Source organism: Phyllobates terribilis, unplaced genomic scaffold (assembly GCF_046119375.1).
Source record: "Phyllobates terribilis strain yellow unplaced genomic scaffold, ASM4611937v1 Scaffold_2__4_contigs__length_985480577, whole genome shotgun sequence".
NCBI classification, from domain to species: Eukaryota; Metazoa; Chordata; class Amphibia; order Anura; family Dendrobatidae; genus Phyllobates; species Phyllobates terribilis.
In genome coordinates, this window is record NW_027362762.1 from 972,971,729 (window position 1) to 972,986,721 (window position 14,993).

Consider the following 14,993-nt stretch of genomic DNA (forward strand, 5'->3'; position numbering starts at 1 on the left):
TACTATAATACTGCTCCTATGTACAAGAATATAACTACTATAATACTGCCCCCTATGTACAAAAATATAGCTACTATAATACTGCTCCCTATATACAAGAATATAACTACGATAATACTGCCCCCTATGTACAAGAATATAACTACTATAATACTGCTCCTATGTACAAGAATATAACTACTATAATACTGCCCCCTATGTACAAGAATATAACTATTATAATACTGCTCCCTATGTACAAGAATATAACTACTATAATACTGCCCCCTATGTACAAGAATATAACTACTATAATACTGCCCCCTATGTACAAGAATATAACTACTATAATACTGCTCCTATGTAAAAGAATATAACTACTATAATACTGCCCCCTATGTACAAGAATATAACTACTATAATACTGCCCCCTATGTACAAGAATATAACTACAATAATACTGCTCCTATGTAAAAGAATATAACTACTATAATACTGCCCCCTATGTACAAGAATATAACTACTATAATAATGCTCCTATGTACAAGAATATAACTACTATAATACTGCTCCTATGTACAAGAATATAACAACTATAATACTGCCCCTATGTACAAGAATATAACTACTATAATACTGCTCCTATGTTCAAGAATATAACTACTATAATACTGCCCCCTATGTACAAGAATATAACTATTATAATACTGCCCCCTATGTACAAGAATATAACTACTATAATACTGCCCCCTATGTACTAGAATATAACTACTATAATACTGCCCCTATGTACAAGAATATAACTACTATAATATTGCCCCCTATGTACAAGAATATTACTACTATAATACTGCTCCCTATGTACAAGAATATAACTACTATAATACTGCCCCATATGTACAGGAATATAACTACTATAATACTGCTCCTATGTACAAGAATATAACTACTATAATACTGCTCCTATGTACAAGAATATAACTACTATAATACTGCTCCTATGTACAAGAATATAACTACTATAATACTGCCCCCTATGTACAAGAATATAGCTACTATAATACTGCTCCCTATATACAAGAATATAACTACTATAATACTGCCCCCTATGTACAAGAATATAACTACTATAATACTGCTCCTATGTACAAGAATATAACTACTATGATACTGCTTTCTATGTACAATAATATAACTACTATAATACTGCTCCTATGTACAAGAATATAACTACTATAATACTGCTCCTATGTACAAGAATATAACTACTATAATACTGCCCCCTATGTACAAGAATATAGCTACTATAATACTGCTCCATATATACAAGAATATAACTACTATAATACTGCCCCCTATGTACAAGAATATAACTACTATAATACTGCTCCTATGTACAAGAATATAACTACTATAATACTGCCCCCTATGTACAAGAATATAACTATTATAATACTGCTCCGTATGTACAAGAATATAACTACTATAATACTGCCCCCTATGTACAAGAATATAACTACTATAATACTGCCCCCTATGTACAAGAATATAACTACTATAATACTGCTCTCTATGTACAAGAATATAACTACTATAATACTGCTCCTATGTACAAGAATATAACTACTATAATACTGCTCCTATGTACAAGAATATAACTACTATAATACTGCCCCCTATGTACAAGAATATAGCTACTATAATACTGCTCCCTATATACAAGAATATAACTACTATAATACTGCCCTCTATGTACAAGAATATAACTACTATAATACTGCCCCCTATGTACAAGAATATAACTATTATAATACTGCTCCCTATGTACAAGAATATAACTACTATAATACTGCCCCCTATGTACAAGAATATAACTACTATAATACTGCCCCCTATGTACAAGACGATAACTACTATAATACTGCTCCTATGTAAAAGAATATAACTACTATAATACTGCCCCCTATGTACAAGAATATAACTACTATAATACTGCCCCCTATGTACAAGAATATAACTACTATAATACTGCTCCTATGTAAAAGAATATAACTACTATAATACTGCCCCCTATGTACAAGAATATAACTACTATAATAATGCTCCTATGTACAAGAATATAACTACTATAATACTGCTCCTATGTACAAGAATATAACTACTATAATACTGCCCCTATGTACAAGAATATAACTACTATAATACTGCTCCTATGTTCAAGAATATAACTACTATAATACTGCCCCCTATGTACAAGAATATAACTATTATAATACTGCCCCCTATGTACAAGAATATAACTACTATAATACTGCCCCCTATGTACTAGAATATAACTACTATAATACTGCCCCTATGTACAAGAATATAACTACTATAATATTGCCCCCTATGTACAAGAATATTACTACTATAATACTGCTCCCTATGTACAAGAATATAACTACTATAATACTGCCCCCTATGTACAGGAATATAACTACTATAATACTGCTCCTATGTACAAGAATATAACTACTATAATACTGCGCCTATGTACAAGAATATAACTACTATAATACTGCCCCCTATGTACAAGAATATAGCTACTATAATACTGCTCCCGATATACAAGAATATAACTACTATAATACTGCCCCCTATGTACAAGAATATAACTACTATAATACTGCTCCTATGTACAAGAATATAACTACTATAATACTGCCCCCTATGTACAAGAATATAACTACTATAATACTGCTCCTATGTACAAGAATATAACTACTATAATACTGCCCCCTATGTACAAGAATATAGCTACTATAATACTGCTCCCTATATACAAGAATATAACTACTATAATACTGCTCCCTATATACAAGAATATAACTACTATAATACTGCCCCCTATGTACAAGAATATAACTACTATAATACTGCTCCTATGTACAAGAATATAACTACTATAATACTGCCCCCTATGTACAAGAATATAGCTACTATAATACTGCTCCCTATATACAAGAATATAACTACTATAATACTGCTCCCTATATACAAGAATATAACTACTATAATACTGCCCCCTATGTACAAGAATATAACTACTATAATACTGCTCTCTATGTACAAGAATATAACTACTATAATACTGCTCCTATGTACAAGAATATAACTACTATAATACTGCTCCTATGTACAAGAATATAACTACTATAATACTGCCCCCTATGTACAAGAATATAGCTACTATAATACTGCTCCCTATATACAAGAATATAACTACTATAATACTGCCCCCTATGTACAAGAATATAACTACTATAATACTGCTCCTATGTACAAGAATATAACTACTATAATACTGCTCTCTATGTACAAGAATATAACTACTATAATACTGCTCCTATGTACAAGAATATAACTACTATAATACTGCTCCTATGTACAAGAATATAACTACTATAATACTGCCCCCTATGTACAAGAATATAGCTACTATAATACTGCTCCCTATATACAAGAATATAACTACTATAATACTGCCCCCTATGTACAAGAATATAACTACTATAATACTGCTCCTATGTACAAGAATATAACTACTATAATACTGCCCACTATGTACAAGAATGTAACTATTATAATACTGCTCCGTATGTACAATAATATAACTACTATAATACTGCTCCTATGTACAAGAATATAACTACTATAATACTGCCCCCTATGTACAAGAATATAACTATTATAATACTGCCCCCTATGTACAAGAATATAAATACTATAATACTGCCCCCTATGTACTAGAATATAACTACTATAATACTGCCCCTATGTACAAGAATATAACTACTATAATATTGCCCCCTATGTACAAGAATATTACTACTATAATACTGCTCCCTATGTACAAGAATATAACTACTATAATACTGCCCCATATGTACAGGAATATAACTACGATAATACTGCTCCTATGTACAAGAATATAACTACTATAATACTGCCCCTATGTACAAGAATATAACTACTATAATACTGCTCCTATGTACAAGAATATAACTACTATAATACTGCCCCTATGTACAAGAATATAACTACTATAATACTGCTCCTATGTACAAGAATATAACTACTATAATACTGATCCCTATGTACAGGAATATAAATACTATAATACTGCCCCTATGTACAAGAATATAACTACTATAATACTGCTCCTATGTACAGGAATATAAATACTATAATACTGCTCCTATGTACAAGAATATAACTACTATAATACTGCCCCTATGTACAAGAATATAACTACTATAATACTGCTCCTATGTACAAGAATATGACTACTATAATACTGCTCCTATGTACAAGAATATAACTACTATAATACTGCCCCTATGTACAAGAATATAACTACTATAATACTGCCCCCTATGTACAAGAATATAACTATTATAATACTGCTCCCTATGTACAAGAATATAACTACTATAATACTGCCCCCTATGTACAAGAATATAACTACTATAATACTGCCCCCTATGTACAAGACGATAACTACTATAATACTGCTCCTATGTAAAAGAATATAACTACTATAATACTGCCCCCTATGTACAAGAATATAACTACTATAATACTGCCCCCTATGTACAAGAATATAACTACTATAATACTGCTCCTATGTAAAAGAATATAACTACTATAATACTGCCCCCTATGTACAAGAATATAACTACTATAATAATGCTCCTATGTACAAGAATATAACTACTATAATACTGCTCCTATGTACAAGAATATAACTACTATAATACTGCCCCTATGTACAAGAATGTAACTACTATAATACTGCTCCTATGTTCAAGAATATAACTACTATAATACTGCCCCCTATGTACAAGAATATAACTATTATAATACTGCCCCCTATGTACAAGAATATAACTACTATAATACTGCCCCCTATGTACTAGAATATAACTACTATAATACTGCCCCTATGTACAAGAATATAACTACTATAATATTGCCCCCTATGTACAAGAATATTACTACTATAATACTGCTCCCTATGTACAAGAATATAACTACTATAATACTGCCCCCTATGTACAGGAATATAACTACTATAATACTGCTCCTATGTACAAGAATATAACTACTATAATACTGCTCCTATGTACAAGAATATAACTACTATAATACTGCCCCCTATGTACAAGAATATAGCTACTATAATACTGCTCCCGATATACAAGAATATAACTACTATAATACTGCCCCCTATGTACAAGAATATAACTACTATAATACTGCTCCTATGTACAAGAATATAACTACTATAATACTGCCCCCTATGTACAAGAATATAACTACTATAATACTGCTCCTATGTACAAGAATATAACTACTATAATACTGCCCCCTATGTACAAGAATATAGCTACTATAATACTGCTCCCTATATACAAGAATATAACTACTATAATACTGCTCCCTATATACAAGAATATAACTACTATAATACTGCCCCCTATGTACAAGAATATAACTACTATAATACTGCTCCTATGTACAAGAATATAACTACTATAATACTGCCCCCTATGTACAAGAATATAGCTACTATAATACTGCTCCCTATATACAAGAATATAACTACTATAATACTGCTCCCTATATACAAGAATATAACTACTATAATACTGCCCCCTATGTACAAGAATATAACTACTATAATACTGCTCTCTATGTACAGGAATATAACTACTATAATACTGCTCCTATGTACAAGAATATAACTACTATAATACTGCTCCTATGTACAAGAATATAACTACTATAATACTGCCCCCTATGTACAAGAATATAGCTACTATAATACTGCTCCCTATATACAAGAATATAACTACTATAATACTGCCCCCTATGTACAAGAATATAACTACTATAATACTGCTCCTATGTACAAGAATATAACTACTATAATACTGCTCTCTATGTACAAGAATATAACTACTATAATACTGCTCCTATGTACAAGAATATAACTACTATAATACTGCTCCTATGTACAAGAATATAACTACTATAATACTGCCCCCTATGTACAAGAATATAGCTACTATAATACTGCTCCCTATATACAAGAATATAACTACTATAATACTGCCCCCTATGTACAAGAATATAACTACTATAATACTGCTCCTATGTACAAGAATATAACTACTATAATACTGCCCACTATGTACAAGAATGTAACTATTATAATACTGCTCCGTATGTACAAGAATATAACTACTATAATACTGCTCCTATGTACAAGAATATAACTACTATAATACTGCCCCCTATGTACAAGAATATAACTATTATAATACTGCCCCCTATGTACAAGAATATAAATACTATAATACTGCCCCCTATGTACTAGAATATAACTACTATAATACTGCCCCTATGTACAAGAATATAACTACTATAATATTGCCCCCTATGTACAAGAATATTACTACTATAATACTGCTCCCTATGTACAAGAATATAACTACTATAATACTGCCCCATATGTACAGGAATATAACTACGATAATACTGCTCCTATGTACAAGAATATAACTACTATAATACTGCCCCTATGTACAAGAATATAACTACTATAATACTGCTCCTATGTACAAGAATATAACTACTATAATACTGCCCCTATGTACAAGAATATAACTACTATAATACTGCTCCTATGTACAAGAATATAACTACTATAATACTGATCCCTATGTACAGGAATATAAATACTATAATACTGCCCCTATGTACAAGAATATAACTACTATAATACTGCTCCTATGTACAGGAATATAAATACTATAATACTGCTCCTATGTACAAGAATATAACTACTACAATACTGCCCCTATGTACAAGAATATAACTACTATAATACTGCTCCTATGTACAAGAATATGACTACTATAATACTGCTCCTATGTACAAGAATATAACTACTATAATACTGCCCCTATGTACAAGAATATAACTACTATAATACTGCTCCTATGTACAAGAATATAACTACTATAATACTGCCCCTATGTACAAGAATATAACTACTATAATACTGCTCCTATGTAAAAGAATATGACTACTATAATACTGCCCCTATGTACAAGAATATAACTACTATAATACTGCTCCTATGTACAAGAATATAACTACTATAATACTACCCCTATGTACAAGAATATAACTACTATAATGCGGCTCCCTATGTACAAGAATATAACTACTATAATACTGCCCCTATGTATAAGAATATAACTACTATAATACTGCTCCTATGTACAAGAATATAACTACTATAATACTACCCCTATGTACAAGAATATAACTACTATAATGCGGCTCCCTATGTACAAGAATATAATTACTATAATACTGCCCCTATGTATAAGAATATAACTACTATAATACTGCTCCTATGTACAAGAATATAAATACTATAATACTGCCCCTATGTACAAGAATATAACTACTATAATACTGTCCCTATGCACAAGAATATAACTACTATAATACTGTCCCCTATGTACAAGAATATAACTACTATAATACTGCTCCCTATGTACAAGAATATAACTACTATAATACTGCCCCCTATGTACAAGAATATAACTACTATAATACTGCTCCCTATGTACAAGAATATAGCTACTATAATACTGCCCCCTATGTACAGGATTATAACTACTATAATACTGCTCCTATGTACAAGAATATAACTACTATAATACTGCCCCCTATGTACAAGACTATAGCTACTATAATACTGCTCCCTATATACAAGAATATAACTACTCTAATACTGCCCCCTATGTACAAGAATATAACTATTATAATACTGCTCTCTATGTACAAGAATATAACTACTATAATACTGCCCCCTATGTACAAGAATATAACTACTATAATACTGCTCCCTATGTACAAGAATATAACTACTATAATACTGCCCCCTATGTACAGGAATATAACTACTATAATACTGCTTCTATGTACAAGAATATAACTACTATAATACTGCTCCTATGTACAAGAATATAACTACTATAATACTGCCCGCTATGTACAAGAATATAGCTACTATAATACTGCTCCCTATATACAAGAATATAACTACTATAATACTGCCCCCTATGTACAAGAATATAACTACTATAATACTGCCCCCTATGTACAAGAATATAGCTACTATAATACTGCTCCCTATATACAAGAATATAACTACTATAATACTGCTCCCTATGTACAAGAATATAACTACTATAATACTGCCCCCTATGTACAAGAATATAACTACTATAATACTGCTCCCTATGTACAAGAACATAGCTACTATAATACTGCCCCCTATGTACAGGAATATAACTACTATAATACTGCTCCTATGTACAAGAATATAACTACTATAATACTGCCCCCTATGTACAAGAATATAGCTACTATAATACTGCTCCCTATATACAAGAATATAACTACTCTAATACTGCCCCCTATGTACAAGAATATAACTATTATAATACTGCTCCCTATGTACAAGAATATAACTACTATAATACTGCCCCCTATGTACAAGAATATAACTACTATAATACTGCTCCCTATGGACAAGAATATAACTACTATAATACTGCCCCCTATGTACAGGAATATAACTACTATAATACTGCTCCTATGTACAAGAATATAACTACTATAATACTGCTCCTATGTACAAGAATATAACTACTATAATACTGCCCCCTATGTACAAGAATATAGCTACTATAATACTGCTCCCTATATACAAGAATATAACTACTATAATACTGCCCCCTATGTACAAGAATATAACTACTATAATACTGCTCCTATGTACAAGAATATAACTACTATAATACTGCCCCCTATGTACAGGAATATAACTACTATAATACTGCTCCCTATGTACAAGAATATAACTACTATAATACTGCCCCCTATGTATAAGAATATAACTACTATAATACTGCTCCCTATGTACAAGAATATAACTACTATAATACTGCCCCCTATGTACAGGAATATAACTACTATAATACTGCTCCCTATGTACAAGAATATAACTACTATAATACTGCCCCCTATGTACAAGAATATAACTACTATAATACTGCTCCCTATGTACAAGAATATAGCTACTATAATACTGCCCCCTATGTACAGGAATATAACTACTATAATACTGCTCCTATGTACAAGAATATAACTACTATAATACTGCCCCCTATGTACAAGAATATAGCTACTATAATACTGCTCCCTATATACAAGAATATAACTACTCTAATACTGCCCCCTATGTACAAGAATATAACTATTATAATACTGCTCCCTATGTACAAGAATATAACTACTATAATACTGCCCCCTATGTACAAGAATATAACTGCTATAATACTGCTCCCTATGTACAAGAATATAACTACTATAATACTGCCCCCTATGTACAGGAATATAACTACTATAATACTGCTCCTATGTACAAGAATATAACTACTATAATACTGCTCCTATGTACAAGAATATAACTACTATAATACTGCCCCCTATGTACAAGAATACAGCTACTATAATACTGCTCCCTATATACAAGAATATAACTACTATAATACTGCCCCCTATGTACAAGAATATAACTACTATAATACTGCTCCTATGTACAAGAATATAACTACTATAATACTGCTCTCTATGTACAAGAATATAACTACTATAATACTGCTCCTATGTACAAGAATATAACTACTATAATACTGCTCCTATGTACAAGAATATAACTACTATAATACTGCCCCCTATGTACAAGAATATAGCTACTATAATACTGCTCCCTATATACAAGAATATAACTACTATAATACTGCCCCTATGTACAAGAATATAACTACTATAATACTGCCCCCTATGTACAAGAATATAACTATTATAATACTGCTCCCTATGTACAAGAATATAACTACTATAATACTGCCCCCTATGTACAAGAATATAACTACTATAATACTGCCCCCTATGTACAAGAAAATAACTACTATAATACTGCTCCTATGTAAAAGAATATAACTACTATAATACTGCCCCCTATGTACAAGAATATAACTACTATAATACTGCCCCCTATGTACAAGAATATAACTACTATAATACTGCTCCTATGTAAAAGAATATAACTACTATAATACTGCCCCCTATGTACAAGAATATAACTACTATAATAATGCTCCTATGTACAAGAATATAACTACTATAATACTGCTCCTATGTACAAGAATATAACTACTATAATACTGCCCCTATGTACAAGAATATAACTACTATAATACTGCTCCTATGTTCAAGAATATAACTACTATAATACTGCCCCCTATGTACTAGAATATAACTACTATAATACTGCCCCTATGTACAAGAATATAACTACTATAATATTGCCCCCTATGTACAAGAATATTACTACTATAATACTGCTCCTATGAACAAGAATATTACTACTATAATACTGCTCCCTATGTACAAGAATATAACTACTATAATACTGCCCCCTATGTACAGGAATATAACTACTATAATACTGCTCCTATGAACAAGAATATAACTACTATAATACTGCTCCTATGTACAAGAATATAACTACTATAATACTGCCCCCTATGAACAAGAATATAGCTACTATAATACTGCTCCCTATATACAAGAATATAACTACTATAATACTGCCCCCTATGTACAAGAATATAACTACTATAATACTGCTCCTATGTACAAGAATATAACTACTATAATACTGCACCCTATGTACAAGAATATAACTACTATAATACTGCTCCTATGTACAAGAATATAACTACTATAATACTGCCCCCTATGTACAAGAATATAGCTACTATAATACTGCTCCCTATATACAAGAATATAACTACTATAATACTGCTCCCTATATACAAGAATATAACTACTATAATACTGCCCCCTATGTAAAAGAATATAACTACTATAATACTGCTCCTATGTACAAGAATATAGCTACTATAATACTGCTCCCTATATACAAGAATATAACTACTATAATACTGCTCCCTATATACAAGAATATAACTACTATAATACTGCCCCCTATGTACAAGAATATAACTACTATAATACTGCTCTCTATGTACAAGAATATAACTACTATAATACTGCTCCTATGTACAAGAATATAACTACTATAATACTGCTCCTATGTACAAGAATATAACTACTATAATACTGCCCCCTATGTACAAGAATATAGCTACTATAATACTGCTCCCTATATACAAGAATATAACTACTATAATACTGCCCCCTATGTACAGGAATATAACTACTATAATACTGCTCCCTATGTACAAGAATATAACTACTATAATACTGCCCCCTATGTACAAGAATATAACTACTATAATACTGCTCCCTATGTACAAGAATATAGCTACTATAATACTGCCCCCTATGTACAGGAATATAACTACTATAATACTGCTCCTATGTACAAGAATATAACTACTATAATACTGCCCCCTATGTACAAGAATATAGCTACTATAATACTGCTCCCTATATACAAGAATATAACTACTCTAATACTGCCCCCTATGTACAAGAATATAACTATTATAATACTGCTCCCTATGTACAAGAATATAACTACTATAATACTGCCCCCTATGTACAAGAATATAACTACTATAATACTGCTCCCTATGTACAAGAATATAACTACTATAATACTGCCCCCTATGTACAGGAATATAACTACTATAATACTCCTCCTATGTACAAGAATATAACTACTATAATACTGCTCCTATGTACAAGAATATAACTACTATAATACTGCCCCCTATGTACAAGAATACAGCTACTATAATACTGCTCCCTATATACAAGAATATAACTACTATAATACTGCCCCCTATGTACAAGAATATAACTACTATAATACTGCTCCTATGTACAAGAATATAACTACTATAATACTGCTCTCTATGTACAAGAATATAACTACTATAATACTGCTCCTATGTACAAGAATATAACTACTATAATACTGCTCCTATGTACAAGAATATAACTACTATAATACTGCCCCCTATGTACAAGAATATAGCTACTATAATACTGCTCCCTATATACAAGAATATAACTACTATAATACTGCCCCTATGTACAAGAATATAACTACTATAATACTGCCCCCTATGTACAAGAATATAACTATTATAATACTGCTCCCTATGTACAAGAATATAACTACTATAATACTGCCCCCTATGTACAAGAATATAACTACTACAATACTGCCCCCTATGTACAAGAAAATAACTACTATAATACTGCTCCTATGTAAAAGAATATAACTACTATAATACTGCCCCCTATGTACAAGAATATAACTACTATAATACTGCCCCCTATGTACAAGAATATAACTACTATAATACTGCTCCTATGTAAAAGAATATAACTACTATAATACTGCCCCCTATGTACAAGAATATAACTACTATAATAATGCTCCTATGTACAAGAATATAACTACTATAATACTGCTCCTATGTACAAGAATATAACTACTATAATACTGCCCCTATGTACAAGAATATAACTACTATAATACTGCTCCTATGTTCAAGAATATAACTACTATAATACTGCCCCCTATGTACTAGAATATAACTACTATAATACTGCCCCTATGTACAAGAATATAACTACTATAATATTGCCCCCTATGTACAAGAATATTACTACTATAATACTGCTCCTATGAACAAGAATATTACTACTATAATACTGCTCCCTATGTACAAGAATATAACTACTATAATACTGCCCCCTATGTACAGGAATATAACTACTATAATACTGCTCCTATGAACAAGAATATAACTACTATAATACTGCTCCTATGTACAAGAATATAACTACTATAATACTGCCCCCTATGTACAAGAATATAGCTACTATAATACTGCTCCCTATATACAAGAATATAACTACTATAATACTGCCCCCTATGTACAAGAATATAACTACTATAATACTGCTCCTATGTACAAGAATATAACTACTATAATACTGCACCCTATGTACAAGAATATAACTACTATAATACTGCTCCTATGTACAAGAATATAACTACTATAATACTGCCCCCTATGTACAAGAATATAGCTACTATAATACTGCTCCCTATATACAAGAATATAACTACTATAATACTGCTCCCTATATACAAGAATATAACTACTATAATACTGCCCCCTATGTACAAGAATATAACTACTATAATACTGCTCCTATGTACAAGAATATAGCTACTATAATACTGCTCCCTATATACAAGAATATAACTACTATAATACTGCTCCCTATATACAAGAATATAACTACTATAATACTGCCCCCTATGTACAAGAATATAACTACTATAATACTGCTCTCTATGTACAAGAATATAACTACTATAATACTGCTCCTATGTACAAGAATATAACTACTATAATACTGCTCCTATGTACAAGAATATAACTACTATAATACTGCCCCCTATGTACAAGAATATAGCTACTATAATACTGCTCCCTATATACAAGAATATAACTACTATAATACTGCCCCCTATGTACAAGAATATAACTACTATAATACTGCTCCTATGTACAAGAATATAGCTACTATAATACTGCCCCCTATGTACAAGAATATAACTATTATAATACTGCTCCGTATGTACAAGAATATAACTACTATAATACTGCCCCCTATGTACAAGAATATAACTACTATAATACTGCCCCCTATGTACAAGAATATAACTACTATAATACTGCCCTGTATGTACTAGAATATAACTACTATAATACTGCCCCTATGTACAAGAATGTAACTACTATAATACTACCACCTATGTACAGGAATATAACTACTATAATACTGCCCCCTATGTACAAGAATATAACTACTATAATACTGTCCCTATATACAAGAATATAACTACTATAATACTGTCCCTATATACAAGAATATAACTACTATAGTACTGCCCCTATGTACAAGAATATAACTACTATAATACTGCCCCCTATGTACAGGAATATAACTACTATAATACTGCCCCCTATATACAAGAATATAACTACTATAATACTGCTCCCTATGTACAAGAATATAACTACTATAATACAGACCCCTATATACAAGAATATAACTACTATAATACTGCTCCTATGTACAGGATTATACTATAATACTGCCCCCTATGTACAAGAATATAACTACTATAATACTGCTCCTATGTACAAGAATATAACTACTATAGTACTGCTCCTATTTACAAGAATATAACTACTATAATACTGCTCCTATGTACAAGAATATAACTACTATAATACTGCCCCCTATGTACAAGAATATAACTACTATAATACTGCTCCTATGTACAAGAATATAACTACTATGATACTGCTCTCTATGTACAAGAATATAACTACTATAATACTGCTCCTATGTACAAGAATATAACTACTATAATACTGCTCCTATGTACAAGAATATAACTACTATAATACTGCCCCCTATGTACAAGAATATAGCTACTATAATACTGCTCCCTATATACAAGAATATAACTACTATAATACTGCCCCCTATGTACAAGAATATAACTACTATAATACTGCTCCTATGTACAAGAATATAACTACTATAATACTGCCCCCTATGTACAAGAATATAACTATTATAATACTGCTCCATATGTACAAGAATATAACTACTATAATACTGCCCCCTATGTACAAGAATATAACTACTATAATACTGCTCCCTATGTACAAGAATATAACTACTATAAAACTGCCCCCTATGTACAAGAATATAACTACTATAATACTGCCCTGTATGTACTAGAATATAAC